Genomic DNA, 21,171 nt, shown 5'->3' with positions numbered 1-21,171 from the left:
CTTATTTCCAATTAACCAGCAAAAAAGACTGCAATGGAGGTGTGGCTCAAGTGGCAAAGTACCAACCTTGAGAAAAAAAAAGGTAAGGGGCAGGGCCTAGGCCTTGCATTCAAGCCAGCATGGGTGAGGAGGTGAAGGAGAGAGAGAGAGAGAGAAAAGAGCCTCAAATTCCATGGAAAAACTACATCTGGAGCACACTGCATATCTTCCTATGAAACCCCAGAAAGTTGAAAATCCTTAGTCATTAGTCATTAGTGTGGCTGTCGTCATTAATATTCATAGTTATTCAACAGGCTGATTATTCATTCATGATTCCAAGTACAAGGGCAAAAGCACCTGTTACAAGTTCACCTAAATAATAAGTAAACACGTCACCTGTCTCTTCACAGATGCGAGTACCCAGGCAGTTGCTCTGAGCTTCGGCCCCGCTCAGCTGCCTTTCCCTGATGAATGTCCACGCGCTCATTTCTCGACCTAGAGGTGGCACTGAAATAATGACGGCACTGACCAGGCCCTGAGCACCGACACAATCACAGGGGCAGCCTGGCGCACCACACGCCTGCAACTTTATTTAGCCCACAGCGTTCACTACAAGACTGCGTTCGTACCATCGTCTCCCCGAGATGACAAGGATTTATATCCTCAGTCTGTGTCTGAACACACAGAGGCTGACAGAAATGTGTGCACCTGTGTTCTGTCACTTCTGTCCAGACACCCGCTCTCTTCTGCCCCCTTTACCTTCAAACCTGTGGTGTAAAAAAGTGACTTTACCAAGACAATTGGGGGGGGGGGGGGGGGGATGATGCAACTTTCAGACAATCTACAAGTTATATACGAGCCAGACACTGGGGCTCATGCCTGTAATCCCAGCAACTCAGGAGGCTGAGATCTGAAGATCATGGTCCAAAGCCAGCTGAGACATATGAGAGACTCTGATCTCCAACTACTCAGCAAAAGCCACAAGTGGAGCTGTGGTGCACCGGCTTTTAGCTGAAAATGCAAGATAGAGTGGGAGGCCCGCGTTCATGCCCCAGCAATGGCATACAGACATACAAAAAGGCGGCATCTACATGTTCTAAATCAGCACCCCTTCAGGGGTCACCTGCCCATGACATCTAACATGGCAAAGCAGGCTTGGATGCAAGTGGAGCTGACAGTGAAGATTTCTCTAGAAGCCTTTCTGCTAAATTTGAGAAAAAACAAAAACAGAAACTAAAATCTGCCGGGTGCCGGTGGCTCACGTCTCTAATCCTAGCTACTCAAGAGCTGAGATCTGAGGATCACGGTTCAAAGCCAGCCCAGGCAGTAAAGTCCATGAAACTCATATCTCCAATAAATCACCAGAAAACTGGAAGTGGCGCTGTAGCTCAAGTGGTAGAGCGCTCGCCTTGAGCTGAAGAGCTGAGGAACAGCGCCCAGGCCCAGAGTTCAAGCCCCAGGACCGACAAAAAAAAAGAAAAGAAAAGAAAAGAAACTAAAACCTCAGTCCTGCTCAAGACATCAGCATTTCCCTGACTGGGGAAACTGAGAGAGAAGAGAAGCAGAAACTGAAATTCTTCTTCCTTTTCCCCAGCTATTGCCTTTGAAGGAAGTGCCCCAGAGGCCTTCCTCCCAAGCTGGGAAAGGAAGCACTCCCAAAGCTGGGAACTCTCTGAACGGGTCTGGGCAAGTCTCCTTGTCTCTCTCTCTCCAAGGAGACAGACCTGACACTGCAGAGGCGCTTAGCCCGCCCTGGCCTTCCAGATGTTTCCTGCCAAGTTCCCAGTGGGGATTCACAAGGGGCAAACTGAGAGTCAGCTTCAGACTCTTGAGGACACGAGCAGCCAACCTGCCAGCCAGCTCTTCTCCTACTGCCCCAGAGAAGGAACAGAAGCTCTTGAGAGAGGTGGAGCGGACCAGAGAGTTCCAGGGATACAGCATGATAATCAAGTTAGGACCGCAGGTGCTCAAGGGCCACCATCACACAAACACCTCTGACCTCCCAACTGGTGTGTGCCCATCTCTGCCCAATCTGCCCCGGATGCCACCACCCCCAACACCTTGCTGGCTAAACATATCCAATCAGGTCTCCCTGAACTGTCATCCATGCCCCCCCCAATATCACCTACCCTACACAAAATAAGCCCCAAATGGACCAGCCTGGCTTTTAGTCCCCTTTGACTCTGATCGCAGCCCGGGCACCATCAGAAAAGGAACTGAAGCCAGGTGCTGGTGGCTCACACCTGTCATCTCAGGAGGCTGCAATCTGCGGATTGAGGTTTGAAGCCAGCCCAAGCAGAAAAGTCTCTGAGACTCTTCTCTCCAATGAATCGCCAGAAAACCAGAAATGGCTCTGTGGTGCAAATTGAGAGAGCACTAACCTTGAGCACAAAAAGCTCCGAGATAGTGGCCAGGCTGAGTTCAAGCACCAAAATTGACCAAAAAAGAAAGGAAGAAAGAAAGGGACTGAGAGCTGGGGGCCGGTGGCTTATACCTACAATCCTAGCTACTGGAGATGAAGGTCTGAGGATCCTGCTTCCAAGCAGTACAGGCAGAAAAAAATCCTTGAGACTTATCTCCAACTAAACAGCAAAAAGCTAGACGTAAAGCTGTGCTGGCAGCATGAGGCCCTGAGTTTAAGCCCCACCAAAAAAAAACAAAAAGTGAACTAAGGCCTTGGAATAGGCAGGACCACAGAGACGGATGGCAGACTGTGGAGGAGGCACCAAGGAGACCAACAGCCCCGCCCACATCCAGAAGGGCAGGCAGCGCCCAGGGCACACCTGAGAAAGGAGGGCAGATGATCCGCTCTTAGGGGGTTATCTGTTCAAACCATTGCTGACAGCTGTGACTAGCAGAGCAAAGTACCAGCCCTGGAAGCCAAGAGTCCCTAACTGTGCTGGGGCGAATCCTGGGAAGTGATATGGCAGGAGGAAGTGAAGCTCAGACAGCAGAGCATCAGCCTCCACCACGGAGAGAAGTCTGTTCAGACAAAGAAACAGCTCTCATTGGCCAGGCCCACTGGGGCATCTCGGGTTTTCTTACCACACGCTTTGGAAGACGGAGGCCCGTCAGTATTGTGTTTTGGGGGGCTAGGGAGCAGTCCTGGGAATCACCGCACCTAGCCTGGTCTTGTGCATCGCATCCCTGGGTCCCCACAACTGGGGCCCTATTCTAGGCTCTTCGGAGCTGACTTGGCCATCCCCACCCAGAAACTTCCGCCTCTATTCATCAGGGAAACAAACCTACCATCTTAGATCAAATACAAATGAGCTTGTTGAAGGGGTCGTCTCCCCCATGCTTCTTGCTGCTGGTGGTCCTGGAGTGGAAATCAAGCCCTCCCTCTCCTACATACAGGCAGACGGTACGGTCCATGTGAGATTCCTCGGCTGGAACCCTGACTCCTTCCCAAAAGGACCAGCTTTCCCATTTATGCACCTCATGACCAGATGTGACGGCCTAAACAAATCCAGTACAAAACACTGAAATCAAGTGAGGAGTTTTTTTTTTTGCGGGGGGGGGGGGGGGGGGGGGGGACTGGTAGTGGGCCTTGAACTCAGGGCCTGAGTGCTATCCCTTAACATTTTCAAGGCTGATATTTTATCATTTGAGCCATAGCTCCACTTCTGGCATTTTGGTGGTTTATTGGAGATAAGTGTCTCTCATGTTTGTCTTCCTCTGGCTGGCTTCAAACTTCTATCACTGCAATCCTCAGATCTCAGACTCTGGAGTAGCTAGGACTACAGAAATGAGCCATGGGCAGCCAGCTGAAATCAAAGATATTACAGAATGTTCAAAACTAGTTTTCCCTTTCTTTCCTCATGTTTTCAAAGGAACACCACCAAAGCCTCCTCTTCAGTTATAAAGTTGCCAATCTACTGCTCATTCATTCTACCTTGCCTACTGGTGCACTTCATTCTCTTCTCCACTTCAAATCACTCAAAATTCCCCCCCCCCCCCCCCGGTAATAATGTGGGGGCCTGAAAAATGTATCTGTTCATGAGGAGAAAAGGTGGCCATTCAAAACTCACATCACACCATGGTGAACCAATATTTCACACCTTCAGTATGTACCTGGGCCACTCTTCATGCTGCACTCAGCGGGTAATAATTTAGAGCGGTGGCACAGCTGCCTTTACATTGTCCCAAATCACTTTCCAGATGTGCAATGAGTCCTCCTAATTACCACTGGCAGATGCTTTGATGATTTAAGTACCAGGAAGGGCAATAAATAAATAAATAAGCGTGTGTGTCTTGTCTGACAACCTCAAAAAAAAAAAAAAAAAACAAACAAAAAAACATGGTTTTATGCTCAACCAAACAGAACCAATGAACTATCTTGTGATTTTTCTCTTCATCTACTCAAACTCCAGGCTCTTAAAAAAAAAAAAAAGCAAGTTAAAAAAAGATAATAATAAAGGAGAGGGAGGACTGTAAAGTATTGAATGTTTACAGTCTTGACAATAGCGATAATACCCACTTTCCCCAAACTCCCCAAGTGTATCTATTAAGTACTCACAGATTTAAGAATCAGTTCTTTCTCAGATTTTTGTTTTGTTTTGAATTAAAAAAAAAAAAAATACAAGGCTGGGAAGGTGGCTCAGTGGTAGAGTGCTTGCGTTGCATACATGAGGGCCTGAGTTAGATTCCTCAGCACCCACAGAAGCAGAAAAAGCCAGAAGTAGTGCTGTGGCTCAAGTGGCAGAGTGCTAGCCTTGAGCTGAAGAACTGAGGGACAGCGCCCAGGCCCAGAGTTCAAGCCCATGACCAACAACAACAACAAAAATCCACACTCTTTCAAGATAATTGTGCGATCTTTATATCACCCATCATTCACCCAGCATATTCTTTTTCTGAGCTAGGTGTGGACTTATGCAGATAATACTTCCTCCCACTAAAAGCATCTATAATATGGGTGTGGAGGGAATTTGGTGAATGGCACCAAACCCACCGCATCTTTCTTCTCTCAACTGTGCAGGAAAAAGTGGACTGGCACTAGTGGTTCACACTTGAAATCCTAGCTTTTCAGGAGCCTGAGATCTGAACATCATGACTCAAAGCCAGCCTGGGCAAGAAAGCCCATGAAACTCTTCTATCCAATAAACCAGTACAAATCCAGAAATGAAGCTATGGCTCAAGTGGCAGAGAGCTAGACTTGAGTAGAAAATGCCAAGACAGAGTAAGGGCCTGAGTTCAACCTCCAGAACAAGGAAGGAAGGAAGGAAGGAAGGAAGGAAGGAAGGAAGGAAGGAAGGAAGGAAGGAAGGAAGGAAGGAAGGAAGGAAGGAAGGAAGGAAGGAAGGAAGGAAGGAAGGAAGGAAGGAAGGAAGGAAGGAAGGAAGGAAGGAAGGAAGGAAGGAAGGGAGGGAGGGAGAGAAGGGAGGGAGGAAGGGAAGGAGGGAGGGAGGGAGGACAAGTGTAACTAATGTTCTAAAATAAACTTCTAACTGTAACTTTAAGTCATCTCCGTATTTACTATAAGAAAGAGTAAAACATGAGATCAATTACTTTCCAAATCTATTTTTTGTCTTCCAAGGTATTCAAAGTTTCTGGTTTAGAATTCCTTACTTGCCTAATCACTTTCACTTCTTTCTTATTTTTTCACTTCTGGTTCTCATGTGTTAGTCTAAAGCAATACCAGTCTAAGTTTTGGAATAGGGGAAAATCTTATTTTCTCAAAAGATTGTTTTAAGGAGATTGTGCAATTTTGAGTCACATTAGTGTTTTACAGAAATTTGCCTCATCTCTACTTTAAAAAAAAAAACAAAACAGACCGATACATGTAAATTCAAATCATCTCTCTTTTCAATTACAAAATTGAGTCACAACACCGGGTACCAGTGGCTCACACCTGTAATCCTAGCTACTCAGGAGGCTGAGATCTGAGGACTGTAGTTTGAAGGCAGCCTAGGCAGGCAAATCCAAGAGACTCTCTAGAATTAACCAGTAAAACGCTGGGAGGAGAAGTGTGCCTCAAATGTGGCAGGAGCCTGAGGCACTAACTTCAAGCTCTACTACCAGCCTAAAACAAACCAACAAAAAGGTGAGGTCATGACATCAGAGTCTCTGCCCATCTAAAGTATTTAATGTAACTTAATCTATAGCCCACAACCCAAGTCATCTCCAAGAAAGTCAAATGTGCAGCCCTCCCACAACCACAGTGCACATTTGGCACACACAGGAAGCTGCAGCCAATGTAACAATACAGGGACAAGATCTTTGAACCAAACATCCAAGAGAGCGTGAACTAGCTATGGTACTCAAGGAGGAAAGAAAAACAGCAATGTTCCCTCAGTAAGTGATTTACCAGTGTTTCTAAGATATATCCCAGTGCACTTCCATCGCTGGAAGATGTGAACACTGAAAAGACAAAAGTATGAAAACAGAAGGTAAGTGTGTCTTTACTTTCCTTATTCTTGCTCTCTCCTTCCCCCAGATGTCACTGAAGGCTTAGAATATCTTGACATGTAATCGATACTTTGCAAACAAATGCAAATGAATTTGTAGTTCTATTTTTTGTATCTATCTACAAAGAAAGAAAGAACCCCATGGGAAAATCTAAATGTGCTGTTCAAGCTGGTTAGAACTGAGTGGGGGAGGGGGGGTGCTTGTTTATTGGCTCTCTTCTTTACTTTTAAGTACAAATATGATACATTTTATGCAATCAGAATTATATACTATGTTTACACTGTTCCTTGTTCTGGAATTGGAGATTAAATAGACAGATATCCCACAGGCCAAATTCATTAAAAGAAATCACAATACAATGAAGCCTAGATGATTTCCTCATCTACATTGTGTTTCATCTGTGTGTGTGTGTGTGTGTGTGTGTGTGTGTGTGTGAGAGAGAGAGAGAGAGAGAGAGAGAGAGAGAGAGAGCTAGTCCTAGAAACCAGGAGCCTGGATTGTCTCTAAGCTTTTATGCTCAAGGTTAGCACTCTACCTCTACCACTTAAGACATAGCTTCACTTCTGGCTTTTTGCTGGTTAACAGGAGCTAAGAGTCTCATGGACTTTCCTGCCCAGGCTGGCTTCAAACCATGATCCTGAGATCTTGGTCTTCTGAGTAGCTAGAATTATAGGCATGAGCTATCAGAGCCCAGTTTGTGTTTCATTCTTAATTAGCTAGCTTAAAGATGATGAGGTAATAAACACTTTTTAGCAACCTTTCAGGTGAAATTGCTACAGGCATATAGAAGACTTTTAGTGCTGATTTGTGCAATGTCACTGTTGGTCCAGGCTCTGTCCTCCCAACCCAGCCTGTCATTGTAGAGACCTTCACTAAATATATAATAATTACGGTCAAATTGTCCTCTCTAAAGTGTCATTCCCAGCACCTCCGCAGATGGTTCAAACTGGAGTACAGTTAAGGAAAAATGTTGAACACATAATAACTAACAGCACACAGCACACACACTCAAGGGACCCATGAGTTCAAACTGGAGTACAGTTAAGGAAAAATGTTGAACACATAATAACTAACAGCACACACACTCAAGGGACCCATGAGCTGAAGCGATGGTTGGAGGCCCTGGGGCCGACATGCCCACACAGCAGATGGCTGGAGGAAGACTGACTTCATACCTTCCATTCCCCTCTCCAAAACCCCCCAGAACTTGCCAGAACGTATATGTAATTGATGCTTGGCCAACGTGGCCATGGAGATCACGCCTACGCGACCAGGCACGGCGTGAACCAGTTCACACTAAGCCACTACTGAAGAAGGAACGGCTTCCCAGAAGGCAGGCTGACACCTTTAATCCCAGCGGCTCACGGGGCTGAGACGTGAGGATCCCAGTGTGAAGCTAGCCTAGGCAAAAAGTCAGTGAGACTCTTATACCCCAGTTAGCCACCAAAAAAGTCAGAAATGGAGCTGAGGCTCAAGCCATAGAGCTCTAGCCTTGAACGAAACTGCTCAGAGACAGTGTCCAGGGCCCAAATTCAAGCCCTAGGAGTTGGATTAAAAATAAATAAATAAATAAAAGGTAGGATTGACCTTTATTCCCCTCCCAACAACTTCTATTCACTCCCAATATTAGAGCTGCAGTCTCTAAATATCTAAGGGAAAATACCAGGAAAGAAAAAGTGGGGGGGAGGGGGGGGCATGGAACCATGTTTAATAAATGTACAATTTATCCATATATTTATGAATAAGTATATATATATATATATATATATACACACACACATACCTGGAACATGTATGTTGTCATGAGAACTTGCAACTATCAATTCAATATATTTATAACTACAATTATTTACATTAAAAAAATACATAGGAAGGGGTTGGGGTGCAGCTCAGAGGTAGAGCACTTGCGTTGTATTTTTGAGGCTCTGTGTTCTATTCTCAGCATTGTAAAAACAATCCAAAAACAAAATATAGCCGGGCACTGGTAGCTCATGCTTGTAATCCTAGCTACTCAGGAAGCTGAGATCTGAGGATCACAGTTCGAAGCTAGCCCAGGCAGGAAAGTCCATGGGACTATTATCACCAAGAAACTACTCATAAAATGCCAAAAGTGTCACTATGGCTCAAGTGGTAGAGTGCTAGCTTTGAGCAAAAGAAGTTCAGGGACAGCTGAAGCTTTGAGTTCAAGCCCCAGGACAGGCTTAAACACATTAACACACATGCACACACAAACATCAAAATAGACATTTGAATAATTGTAACTGTTAGCAAAAAGTTATGAATTCTTGGCCCAAATAAATCAACAACTACAGGTGATTAGGGTTGTGGAGCTGTTGAATGTACACTTTCCTGGATGAGAAATCCAGTAAGGGTCAACAGAGTGTGTTATTGTACTTGATCACTATGTAAAACATTCACCCACAGGAAATCTGTGACAGAAGCTTGGAAGTCACTGATGCGGTCTGTGTCCTGTATCAGTGGGTATGGTGGTACATGCCTGTAATCCCTGCAGTCAGGAAGCTCAGTCAGGAGGAGCAGGGGTGAGTGAGGCCATACTGGGCCACATAACAAGACTGTTTGCAAGGGACTGGGTAAGAAGAGGAAGAAGGAAAATGGAAAGAAAAAAAAAGTCCCAGTCAACAAGTCTTTCCTTCTCTTCTCCCTGCATTAGGGCCAACACAGCCTGCTGGACCCTAAATGAGGAAATGTGAGATTTTAAGCAAAATAAAAACTAACTGAAAGGCTCATCAAAGAAACAGTCATTCCTAGGTACGTGCTAGGAACGCACTGAAAAAGCTTGGTCTAAATGTAAGCAAACACAGTTGTCTGGTTATGGGAAAGGGGAGTAGAATAAAGGAGGTGAAGGAAGCTGACTTGGGGCTGCAGCCCATTGCAGAGCACTTATCTGCCATGTGTGACACCCAAGATTCAACCCCCAGCCTCAAAACAAAACAGAGAAAAGCAAAGGACTCCATCTAGTCTAGCACCTCTATCACACTGACTGACAAGTGTGTAAAAGACAGTGATGATGGCTAGAAATTGTGCTCTTCAACAGGCTAAAGGGTTTCACTAATTCAAATATGTACTAAATACCTACTATGCCCCAGATGCAAAGTATACAGTATGAAAATCAAGAAATGAGCCTGTGTTTTATTATTAGAAGAACAGAGTATGTCTGAGCACTGGTGGCTCATGCCTGTAATCCCAGCTATTCAGGAGGATGAGACCTGAGGCTAGAGGTTCGAAGCCAGCCCGGAAAGAAAAGCCTCCATGAGACTCTTATCTCGAATAAACCACTGAAAAAAGCCAGAAGTGGCGCTGTAGCAAGTGGTAGAGTGCTAGCCTTGAGCACAAAGGACCTGGATAATGCCCAGGTCCTGAGTTCAAGAGCTATAAATGACCAAACAACAACAACAAAAGAACAAAATGTGTTCTGTATTTTAATGCAGTTGTATAGTTAAGTCACAGGAAGCTAAGGAGATTCACTAAGCTGCGTGGTGCATAACATAAGGTCTCTGGAATTGAAGGCCTTACCACATCCACTTTCCTGGCTATCCATGACAGAAACCCTAAGAACTTGAAAGGTGCCAGTGGCTCACACCTGCAATCCTAGCTTTCTCAGGAGGATGAGATATAAGGATGGCTACTAGAAGACAACTTAGGCAAAGAAATCTGAGAGAATTTTATCACCACCTAACCAGCAAAAAGCTGGAAGAAGAGGTGTAGCTCTTGAACTGAAAAAGCTAAGTGAGAATGTGAGGCCTGAGTACAAACCCCAGTATCAGCCCAAGGAAGGAAGGAAGGAAGGGAGGGAGGGAAGGAAGGAGGGAGGGAAGGGTGAGAGGAGGGAGAGGGAGGGAGGGAAGGAGGGAAGGGAGGGAGGGGGAGGGGAGGGAAGGGAGGAAAATGCAAAAAAAGTATGAGGCCACAGAAAAAGAATGGGAACACTGATCAGCCACTTTTTAAAAATATAATACTGAATAAGACTCAAGCGTACATTTGGGTTCGGCAGATGGCGTTTTGAGACTGAAGTCATTTTCCATTTCTAAACTGCCCAGTGCCTGATGGAGTCAGTCACACGTTTGGAAAGAACAGCACGGTCAGCTGGGTGGGAATGAAGTCATAATTTTACACCAGATGTACAGGTTTGGGTAAACATGAACCCACTTGGACTATTCTCAAAGCTGCCTTTGGCACATGACCCTGAGAACATGGGTATCTTCAAGTACGGAACCAATCAAGATCTGATTCTGATTGGGGGGGGGGGGGGGGGAGTGAGGATTTTGGAAATGAATCCATCAATGGCAGATGTACCCTGCACTTCCTGACAATGTATGCACACACTGCCACATTCATGTTAGCTGTGGTCTTTGAAAATCCTGCCATAGTGCGAGAGGTATGATCCTTGTGTGGGCCCTGACTCGGTTCCTCCTATTTCTCCTTATACAACTCATCCCTGAAATCAGCAGCCCAGACATCTCAATCAAAATGGACTGGTGCATGTGGCTAAACTTAATTAAACCACTGTATTCGGAGGGAGAGGTGCCAAAACCCACTTTAAAAAAAAAAAAAAGAAGCCCTCATCAATAATACCAGTTTTTCAGGAGGCTGAAATCTGAGTATTGTGGTTCAAAGCCAGCCTGGGCAGGAAGGTCTGTGAGACTTGTATCTTCAATTAACTAACAAAAAAGCCAGAAGTGGAGCCATGACTCAAATGGTAGAACACTAACTTTGGGCAAAAGAAACTCAGGGACAGCTCCCAGGACCTGATTTTAAACCCTAGGACTGATGTAAGAGAACAAACAAACAAAAAAGAACCTAACAGGTAATACCTAAATGGTCTTGCATGGTATCTAACCTTCTGCCATTCGTGTCCATGATTTCTTGATTTGCTACCAATCAGAGAAGGTTAAGGTAGACACCAGTGGTTCACTCCTATAATCCTCTCTACTCAAGAGGCTGAGATTTGAGGATCAAAGTTTGAAGTCAACTGGGCAGAAAAGCCTGAGGTTCATCTCCAACTAATAAGCAAAAAGAGAAACGGAGAGCTGTGGCTCAAGTGGTAGAGTATCTATCTTAAGCAAGAAAACCAAGAGAGAATGCGGGGCCCTGAGTTCAAACATTATCACAAAAAAACAGATGACAGAGTCAGGAGGCCTGCTTAGTTCACAGATGACACGAGATGCACGCAATTGAAATTCTAATGGCTAGAACATAACGGTTCTCTAACATATCCTCTCTACTGCTGCAGACATTTGTCATTTCCCACCAGAGAAGGGTTTTGAAAGATGGCTTTTGTTTGTGTAGGTGGTTTTTGTCACCAAAGAGCTTTTGAATGCATCATCTAGGACTCATTCATTTCACCAGTCCCGTATCTAACACCATCGAGGTACCTGATATTCTAGAACTTGCCTAAGCAAACAGCTATCAAATTACATGGGAATAAATGAATGGAAGTCGGTGGAACTGATCTCATCCCTTCCTGAGAGTGCCATAAAATTCACTGAGCAATTATGAAGTGAGAGACTGCCCACAAAGTCAGCATTCTGACATATAATGAGCCGGTGACCTTGCACCCACGATACAGTCTCATGAGTGAGACATGGAAACAGGAACTCTATCCTCAGAAAGAGGGACAAGAGAAGGACTGAGTTCCCAGGCAGAAGGAGCAAAGGTAATTTATTTTTACATTGGAGAGGCAGTCTAACCTGTCGCAAGAGGAAAAGACACCTTGGTTGACTCAAGAGGCAGATTGCAGCTGTGGTAGGACAGGGAGACAGAACGGAATCTGGCTTTGGAGCTGCTTCTAAATTCAAAGACCACAGACAGCTATATAAGGGGAGAGATCGAATACAAGTGCCTTGCTGACATCCTGCTCCAGTTCTATTCGCCTCATCCACAATCGATTCAGATTTTGAAAGCAGTGACCCTCGTTTCACTACCTTTGCATTGCACATAAAAACCGATTAACATAGGACTCTCAGTTAGGATCTGTGAATCAATAGTGCCTTGTCCTCCAGAGAGAAATTGCTAACAAATGGGGAACTGATCCAGGAAGCTCATCTGGTCCTTGCCTGCTTCTGCTTTATTATATTTCTGTCCAGTTATGAAACCATTAGTTCTGCTGACCCCAATAAAGTGGCCCTTTCTAGAGAAGTCTGCCAGTGTCTGCCTCTTACCCCTTCCCACTCTGTTCGAGGAAGCTTGCAGCTTTCCCCAAAGGGTGCAAATCTGCTGGGATGTGAATCCTTTTCCCAGGTATGGCTTCAGTCAATCAGGGAGAGAAAAGCTTGATAGAGTAAAAAACATAAGGAAGAATAACTTGATGGCTGAGAACTCTAGCAATGGAATTAGCTCTTACATCTGACCTCTACTCTACTACTTAACTAGCTACTGATCCAGGATAAGATTAGAGTGTCTGTGTATGTACACACCTGTGAGTGCATCAATATTAAGGCTCGAATTCATGGCCTGGGCAATATCCCTTAGGTTTTCACTCAAGTCTAGTGCTGTTTCACTTTGAGCCACAGCTCCATTTCCAGCTTTTTTTATGTTTAATTGAAGATAAGAGTCTCATGGACTTTCCTGCCTAGGCTGACTTTGAACAGCGATCTTCAGATCTCAGCCTCCTGAGAAGCTAAGATTACAGGCTTGAGCTATTAGACCCAGTCAGAGAATTTAACCTTGTACAAAATCTCTTATTTCATATCTAAACAATGGTAATAGCATTGCTTCCCAAAGACTGTAATGGCATTGAAGTAATAGCTCCTCTATACTCTTAGCTGAACATCTAGCACTTAGCAAGTATTAAGAAAGTCATTCTTTTCCAACAGGAAGCAGAAATAGAACCCAGTTATATGACCTGGTGGGCACAGATTCCAACTTTGTGTAAACCCAGACACCTAAACGTTAATACGAGGAAGGGTATTAAATATGATCTCATCAATGACTTCATTGTAAAGACAAGTAAACAGAATCCCAGAGTCACAACTTTTGAGCGTCTTGTCTTAGAAGACATGCAAACTAAGCCTCCAACAGCACAGCAATGATCATTTTTCCCATATTTCACTGGTTGTGATAATTCCTAGCATGATGGGGTCCTAGATCTTGTTGAAATCCAAAGCACTTTTTTTTTTTAACCAATAAGATTAAGGGAAGTATAATTAAAAATTCAGGTCTCATCTTCTCATACCTTGATAGAATAAAAACAATGAACGTTTTGAATCCAAGTCAGCTATATTTAAAAAGCCCTCAGTACACCAAGAAAATTCACTGACATTGCAATCCATCAGGCAGACCAGTAGAAAAAACACAGCTAGAAAGTCCTCAGTTTCCTCCACTGGTCCAGTGATGGCAAGAAAACATGCAATCCAGGGCGTGGGACACATAAAACTCCTTTTATGGTAAATGAGTGGTAGACAGGCCCCATCCTTGAGTGGAATGGAGATTTGTTTGGTCTTACTTACTAGAAACAATTTTAGACTCCTTCATTTAGGTGACACCAACTGGATGCTATCTTTCCAACAACAGGGAGAAATCAATTCACCCAGAAGACTTGAAAGTGATTCCAAAATCCCCTGCTGCCCTCCCCAAGACAAAACCTCTTCATTTCACACCTAACCTTTTCCTAGCACATCTGTGATGTCTGCTCTTCCAACAAGCCCAATCATGCTGCAGTAAGTGGTACCCCAAGGATTCCACTGTGGGGCTCTCAACTCCATACGCTGAATGCCAGCTACAGGGGTTTTGCTTTATACAGTAATCTTATCATATACCACATGGTGACCCTTAATATACAGGAAATCAGATTTACGGAACGTCTGCCCCACAAAATTACTCTTCCATGTATGTATGTTAGTATATCTATAGCTATAGTATATCTACGACTATCTCTCTACCCCTCCATCCATGTAACTATATAAAATACCACAGATGACATAATGGCTACATTTTCATTTTAATTTCTTTGGGGATAAAAGTTCTTTCCTTACCACATTGTTTCCCGATCTCAATTTTCATCCCCAAAGACTTTTTGCCTCTGCCAGAATATAACGTGAAAGCATCGGGAACACACGGGCCAGCTCTAACTCAGATTTTTAAAACATCCTAGAAGCTGAGCGTGGAGAGTATTTGCTCTGTACCATGTTCCGCACAGGGTTACAACGTATACAACAGTAATCCTATGCCTCAGAAAACGTCCATAAAAAAATAAATAAATCTATGGGCTGGGAATATGGCTCACTGGTAAGAGTTGCTTGCCTAGCATGCATGAAGTCCTGGGTTCAAGTCGTTAGTACCGTATAAACAGAAAAAACCGGAAGTGGTGCTATGGCTCAAGTGGTAGAGCATAGACAGGCTCAGGGACAGAGCCCGGATCCCGAGTTCAAGTCCCAGGACTGGCAAAAATAAACAAACAAATAAATCTATATTCAGTCAGTTTATACCATTCTCCTAAGCCAGTTATCATGAGATTAAAACCATCCGCTTGGATATTTTTTCTAAGGAACAACTGATTTCACTAAACAATAAACATTATTAATCTGTCAGTAAAATCGTGGTGAACCCTGTACTGGCCAGTATTTGCCTAGACATACGCTCCATTTTGTAATCACCTCCTGGATTTACGATGAGGCATCTTCTACAAGGAAATGAACTAGCTAAGACTTGACCACCTTTCTCTCCAAATTGTTTATGCTCTTTGATGGCCCCATAAAAATAGAGTAATTTCACTTTCTTCTCTGTGATGTGGATAAGACATATATTTTTAATTGTTTGCCACATTGTGTAGGAAGCCTGGAAAGAAAACTACATGTACTATCAAGACCATTGCTTGTTTTTATTTGTTTGTTAAGGGATCAATCATCGTGCTGGGATGGGCTGTGATTTTCCATTCACAAAGCATAGCTGTGTGTGTGTGTGTGTGTGTGTGTGTGTGTGTGTGTGTTTGAACTCAGGACCTGGGCGCTGTCCCTAAGTGTGTGTGTGTTTGAACTCAGGACCTGGGTGCTGTCCCTAAGTGTGTGTGTGTGTGTGTGTGTGTGTGTGTGTGTGTGTGTGTGTGTGTGTGTGTGTGTGTTTGAACTCAGGACCTGGGTGTGTGTGTGTGTGTGTGTGTGTGTGTGTGTGTGTGTGTGTGTGTGTGTTTGAACTCAGGACCTGGGCGCTGTCCCTAAACTTTTTTTTTCAAATTGGTGGTACTCTACCACTTGAGCCATAGCTCCAACATCTGGATTTCTGGTGGTTAATTGAAGATAACAGCCTCACAGACTTTACTGCTGGGACTGGCTTTGAACCGTGATTCTCAGATCTCAGCCTCCTGAGTAGCTAGGGTTATTGTGTGAGCCCCTGGCATCCAGCTAACAACTGTATTTTATATGGGTCATTTAAAGACTGGTCTTTCTCCTTTTGAACACAGACTGCAGTATTCTAGCAGAGATCTGCTAGAAATCTTAGACCACACCACACTTATCAAGCCCTGCCTTCACAATCCTCTTGGAGTGGAGGTCACGCTGACCCTGACATGGCTCACTGGCCCAACCACAGTGGCTGTTTGACTAGTACTCCATCATGGTAAACCTTGTCAGTATTGGCCTCCCTGCCTGTACTCATGCCTCCCCGCCTGCTTCAATTAGTCCCAGTTTCCAGCCCCCACCCCTGAAGATGTTCCTGGACACCCTCTTCTCAGGTGACTTTCCACTGAAGACTGCAACCCTTTCCCCCTGTACTGTGCTGGTCTCTAACCATAGTCTCGGGCTCTGGTTCCTCTTCCACTTTTCCCACCCAAAATAGTTCACTTATTTTATTAGCTGCTTGTGTTTGTCATTGTCTCCCATCCCCAACTGAGATAGCAAATCCAGGAGGGCAAAAATTTTCTAGGAGGATAAAGATTTTTCTAAGTTTTACTCCATGTTTAGAATGCCTAGTAAACTCTTGATATAAATACACTAAGTAAATGAATGATAGATCAACAAGTAAATGGGAGAAAATAAAATGATCAGAGCTGGGCACTGATGGCTCAGGCCTGTAATTCTAGTCACTCAGGAACACTGAGATGTGAAGATCACAGTTCCAAGCCAGACTGGGCAGTGAAGTCCATGAAACATCTCCAAAAAGCCAGAAGTGAAGCTGTGGCTCAAGTGATAGAGCATTCACTTCGTGTGGAAAAAGCTAAGGGATAGCACCTAGGCCCTGAGCTTATTACTAACACTAAATAATAAATAAGTAAATAAAAAAATAAGATGAAGCCAGCCACAGGTGGCTCACGCATGTAATCCTAGCTACTCAGGAGGCTGAGATATGAGGATCATGGTCCAAAGCCAGCCCTGGCAGGAAATGTCCCCATGAGACTCTTATCTCCAATAAACCACTCAGAAAATCAGAAGTGGCACTGTGGCCCAAGTGGTAGAGTGCTAGCCTTGAGCTGAACTCAGGGATAGCGCCCAGGCCCAGAGTTCAAGCCCATGACCAACAAAAATAAATAAATAAATAATTAATTAAATGATTGGGCTGGGAATGTGGCTTGGTGGTAGAATGTTTGCCTAGTATGCATGAAGCCCTGGGTTTGATTCTTTAGTACCACAAAAACAGAGAAAAACAGAAGTGTCCCAGTAGCTCAAGCGGTAGAGGGCTAACCTTGAGCACACAGAAGCTCAGGGACAGAGCCTAGGTCCTGAGTTTAAGCCCCAGGACTGACAAAAAAAATTAAAATAAAATAAAATGATCAGTCAACAAGCACAGTGCCAGAGACTGTGCTCTGGACCTTAGATAAATGAGTATGAATAATTTATATACTGCTGTATGTTTTCATTTTCCCTTTAAGTAATATGTCTGTCTTCAGTCCTCAGACTTAAAATAACTAGTAAGTTTTAACTTCTGAAACCTTCCTGACTTCATTATAATTTAAAAAGCCAGTATGAACTCTGTCAGGTGCCTTTATATACATATATACATATATATATATATACATATATATATATATATATATACACACACACACCATCCTGTTCTCTTTGTATAGTTTCAAAAGAAACAAATGGAATAGAGTTCAAGGTGTTAATTACATAAGCTTATTAAAAACAATCCCCTGAGAGGTGTCAGCTCTAACACTTAGCACTTTTAAGTTTTCGTGGTTTATTGGTTTTAGACATGTGAGAAAGTCAAGTGCAATAAGCATAATATTGCAAAACAGCCACTACTAAAGGGAACGATTTCGCTCCATAGCCTATGAACTGCTCTAGTTGGTGCCCGAAAGGAAAGAACCAGGCAACTGAAACAGGTTTTTACATGCTCCCCGCAATCACAGCTCCGGATCTGTGTTGGGAAAACACTGGGCCTCTTCCTGGGGCAACGATTTAAATAAGGAAAAGAAGCGCTTATACTGTTCTTTTGTAAAAATGACAGGCTCACGCCTGCAATCCTAGCTACTCAAAAACTGAGAGATCTGAGGTTCACAATTCAAAGCCAGCCAGGGCAAGAAAATCCATGAGACTCTTATCTCCAGCTAACCACCAGAAAACTGGAAGTGGTTCTGTGGCTCAAAGCGGTAGAGCACTAGCCTTGAGCTGAAGAGCTCAAGGACAGCGCTCAGGCCCAGAGTTCAAGCCCCACAACCAACAACAACAACAAAAAAAAGTAAGAATTGTTCCTAGATGGTGTGCAAACCTAGCCATAAAGGATCTACAAGTGTGTGACAAATGGAGGATTTATTTTTTATTTTATTTCTTTTTTTTGTTGGTCATGGGGTTTGAACTCTGGGCCTGAGCACTGTCCCTGCACTCTTCAGCTCAAGGCCAGCGCTCTACCGCTTGAGCCACAGCACCACTTCCGGTTTTCTAATGTTTTATTGGAAATAAGAGTCTCACGGACTTTTCTGCCCGGGCTGGCTTTGAACTGTGATCCTCAGATCTCAGCCTCCTGAGTAGCTAGGATTACAGGCGTGAGCCACCTCAAATGGAGAATTTTTGATATTACAATTAAAGACAAAGTTCCATAAACAATGACTACAGGGGGGAAAGTCTGTGCTAATGAATGTCCCAGAATAAGACCTTTGACTTCCAAGCTCAAGCCAGGGCCACCTAGGAACTTTAGGTCCTTCACTGTGTCTTAGGAGCATGACTTCATTTGCCACCCTGCTGGGTCTTGATGGGTGGGTGTGCAGAGAGGCTGAAGAATGGAAGCTTCCCTACTTTCAATCCTTCCTTTCTTTCCTTTGCACCCTAGGACCTGGCTCTCAGCCTCGGCCATGATCAGCTCTGTACCCACCTGCCTACAGACAGGAAAGACTGCATATGAACATCTTTGTTTCCTGTAGACAAAAATTCAGAAAATGGTAAGCCAGGCCCCAAAAAACACAGGTCCCATGGTTTTCCTTATTTTCAATAACTAGTACATGTCTAGGACAAGCAGAAAAGGTCAAAAGCTATGTGCATATGACCATATAAGATGCTGCTAATTGAAATGAACCCCAAGATAGGGACACAAGAGGTTTTATCTTTGTAGCTGTTGTTTTTAATGTACCTGTAATATACTACATGTTTTTTGTTTGTTTCTTTTGTGTGTTCTTCCCCTATGGTATAACCCCTGTTTTCACTGTATTTGATTCTGGTGCCCTGCATCTTGTATATTTTTCTAGTTTGGGGAAATAACAAAATACTGAAACAAGGATACAGGTTGACCCATTGTAACAATAAAATGTACAAGACACTATGTTGAAGATGAACTTTACAACTGGGGGGGCGGGACTGGGAGGGAAGGGGAAAAACAAAGGAGGGGGTAACAATGTTCAATAGGAAATGTACTCATTGCCTTACTCATGTAACTGTAACCCCTCTACAATACCTTCACAATAAAATATATATTTTTTTTTAAATTAAGGAAATGGCTGGGAATGTGGCTTAGTGGTAGAGTGCTTGCCTGCATGCACAAAGCACTGGGTTCAATTCCTCAGCACCACATAAACAGAAAAGGCTGGAAATGATGCTATAGGTCAAGTGGAAGAGTGCTAGCCTTGAGCAAAAAGAAGCTCAGAGTTCAAGCTTTAGGACTGACAAAATAAATAAATAAATAAATAAAACAAAAAATTTTTTTCAGAAAATGGTTGGGTGCCAGTGGCTCATGCCTATAATCCTAGCTACTCAGGAGTCTGAGATCTTAGGATCATCTGAAGCTAGCCTGGGCAGGGAAGTCCACGAAATTCTTATCTCCAATGAACCATGAAAAAGCCAGAAGTGGAACTGTGCCTCAAATGGTAGAGTCTCGTCAGCCTGGAATTTAAAAGCTAAGGAACAGCACCCAGGCCTTAAGTTTATGCCCTAGTACTGGCATAAAGCAAACAAAATTTCAGAAAATGACTTAAAAAAAAAAAAGATTGTCAAATAATTTCAACCTTACTTCATGTTCTCATAAACATTAGCCCCATGACACTATCTCCTTCTCTTTTGGTGGCAATAAAGTTATTCAGAGGTGAAAACAGAATAAAGAAAAAGAGCATGCAGTCCTGAAAACTGCAGCCCTATCTCACTGGTATTTAGGATGATCAAGAAGCAGACACTAGGCATGAGGCAAATGGTAATATACTTCAATAATTTTTTTCATTCCAAAATTCACTACCTCAGTGTTTACTTAAGACTGTCTTATTAATTTGAAACATGTCACTGAAAAGACATGAAAAATGACATCGAAAGCAAAGTGAAAGTTTAATAGCAGAAAACCAAGATGGCACAGTTGAAAGGAAAAAGCAAAGGAACAAACCAGAATGACACATTTCCACCAAGTGTTTTCGAAAACAGGGATACCTTAAGGACTTCAGAGCTGGGACTATTTTTAAATATTTTCCACAGCTGATTTATGTGCAAATGGCCTCTGAATTCTAAATGTTGCCAACTACCTTTAAATCTCTAATAACAAGTACTTGCCTATGTGTTTCTCAGAATTGCATTTTTAGTCCATATCCCACTATTTTTTTTCAACACAAGATAGACAAATAGACTTAAGCGACCAACAAATAGTTTATCTAGAAGGGACATTTCTCCTTCAGTCCATCTTCACCTCCACTTTCCATTTACAAAAGGGAAAAATGTGACTTTAACAAATGCTACTTGTTATTAACAAAGTATCTCTTTGCATGATTTTTTTTCTTTTTTGTTTGAAGGAGTTATATGCTTCCTGACACTACCTCCCCCTCTCCCCTCCCCCCCCCCCTGCCCCCAAGGAACAAGAAGAACCAGTATAGCAAAATGGTCAAGATATCTAGCTCTGACCTCAAGCTTTAGCTAAGTTAATAAATTTATTTGTGCCTTAGAGAGAGATATCTGCCTCATGAGTCAACACTGCTAAACAAACATGACAGCCCATGCGGAGAGCACTCAGCCAACATCTTGTACCCAAAACTCAAGAAACGTTTGCTGCTTGTACGTTTATCAACTATCATGACTAACTCTTACACTGTCACCTTCAAACGTGTTTGTGTATCAGAATAAAATCATGCATGTCTAGGCAGAATTGGTTTCAATGCAGGAAGTTGATGACTTTTTTTAAAAAATGTATTGAAGCTGGCTCTGGTAGCTCCACTTATAATCCTAGCTACTCAAGAGGTTGAGATGTGAGGATCGTGATTCAGAGCCAGTTCGTGCAGGAAAGTCCATGCTACTCTTATACCCAATCAACTACCATGGGGGGGAGGGGGGACCCTGCAAATAAAGGTATGGCTCCAGTTATAGAGTACCAGTCCTGAGTAAAAAAGCTAAGGGACAGTACCCAAGCCTTGAATTTAAGCCCCAGTACACA

The 21,171-nt window shown here is 43.5% G+C and overlaps 1 protein-coding gene across 1 annotated transcript in view; it reads right to left on the bottom strand.

Moving 5' to 3' along the window:
* Window positions 1–21,171, bottom strand: part of Sash1 (SAM and SH3 domain containing 1) — a 166,782-nt gene that overhangs the window by 125,679 nt on the left and 19,932 nt on the right. The gene's annotated exons all lie outside the window — the stretch shown is intronic.

This window comes from Dipodomys spectabilis, unplaced genomic scaffold, assembly GCF_019054845.1.
Source record: "Dipodomys spectabilis isolate Male_0828 unplaced genomic scaffold, ASM1905484v1 ptg000001l, whole genome shotgun sequence".
Taxonomy (NCBI): Eukaryota; Metazoa; Chordata; class Mammalia; order Rodentia; family Heteromyidae; genus Dipodomys; species Dipodomys spectabilis.
Note: the sequence above shows the minus strand (reverse complement) of the source record. Positions and strands in the feature narration are given on the sequence as shown.